Genomic DNA, 1,626 nt, shown 5'->3' with positions numbered 1-1,626 from the left:
ATCATTGTGTAACAAGCAAAGGTGAGGCCTGGAGAAAAAGACAGTCTTTTTTATTGATATAGCAACATCTTTATCAACAAAGTTACTATATCCAATGACATTTTCTTTTTTTTTCTGTGTCTGTTAGTTAAATCCCAAGGAAGGTCAGACTAGCACAAAGTCTCCTACTAGCACAAAGTCCTCCTATCATCAGAAATAAATTAAAATTTATTTTAATTTTTAAATAAAATATTATAATTAAGTTATTACAGTTCTAAATAAAATCATATGGTAATAATAATTTGTTATATTATATATATAGATTTTTTCAAAAACAAGATAGATTCATGCCTAAAAATTAATACATTTAGGGTGGAACCAAGTCTTGAATCAGTTTTAATTATTTACAGTAAAGATTTTTTCATGATGATATATAAGATCAATGTGCAACCTTTTTGTAAATCTCATAAACCAGTAGAGAATGACTATCTCTGAAACACAGTGTGGTGATTAAGCATGCAGGCTATTAAAATAATAATTTCTGAATTCATACCATAATTCTAGCTTCAACTAGCTTTGATTAAATTTACTTATCTTGTCAATGCCTCAGATTTATCTGTTAAAAAAAAAAGCAATAATAGTACTTACCACACAGAGTTATTGTGAGAATTAAATGAAACCCTAAATTATAGAACATACCATATTAGTTTAATCATTTATAACCAAGTGCATGTTTTTGAATCCTGGGGACTATAGTAATGGTACAAGATAATGAACACATAAATAGTCCAGAGGATTTAGATAAAATCATAGATAATGGTAGCTCCTTCTCTTTTTTTTTTTTAACTAGAGTCAAGGATATATGGGCTATATTTATAGATTTTCATGATATAATCACAGAACTTACTAGAATCCCTGAGAAAGTTCCTCATGGTGGTACAACCTGAAATGGACAATGAATTTGAAGCCTGATTGATAAGACAAAAGGACCTCAGTTACTGCAGAAAGATTTACTCATCAAAATGTGAATTGGACGGGTACATAATCCATTTATAAGTGAAATCATCCTCCTGGTCCCCACCTCTGTACAATTCATAGAATATTAGATGTCTTCAAAACTCTCTTATAAATGGATGGTAATATTTTTCTCTGTCTGATGTTTAACTTGATAATTTAAGAATAGCAGGATTGTCAGAGTCAAATTTGTGGTATTTTCAGCTTCTTGATAATGTAAGTGCTATCCTACTTGTAAAAAATCAAATACAGGCCAGGTGCAGTGGCTCACACCTGTAATCCCAACACTTTGGGAGGCCGAGGTGGCCAGATCACAAGGTCAGGAATTTGAGACCAGCCTAACCAACATGGTGAAACACCATTTCTAATAAAATACACAAAAATTTGCTAGGCGTGGTGGCATGTGTCTGTAATCCCAGCTACTCAGGAGGCTGAGGCAGGAGAATTGCTTGAACCCAGGAGGCAGAGGTTGCAGTGAGCCCAGGTCGTGCCACTGCACTCCAGCCTGAGCAACAGAGCAAGATTCCGTCTCAAAAATATATATATATATATAAAATATAATACTAATTTTTCATTGTTGCATACACAAATCCTCCAGAATTCCATATTAGACTCCCCCTTTCTCTATTACTT

This window comes from Symphalangus syndactylus, chromosome 5 (assembly GCF_028878055.3).
Source record: "Symphalangus syndactylus isolate Jambi chromosome 5, NHGRI_mSymSyn1-v2.1_pri, whole genome shotgun sequence".
Lineage (NCBI taxonomy): Eukaryota > Metazoa > Chordata > Mammalia > Primates > Hylobatidae > Symphalangus > Symphalangus syndactylus.
Note: the sequence above shows the minus strand (reverse complement) of the source record.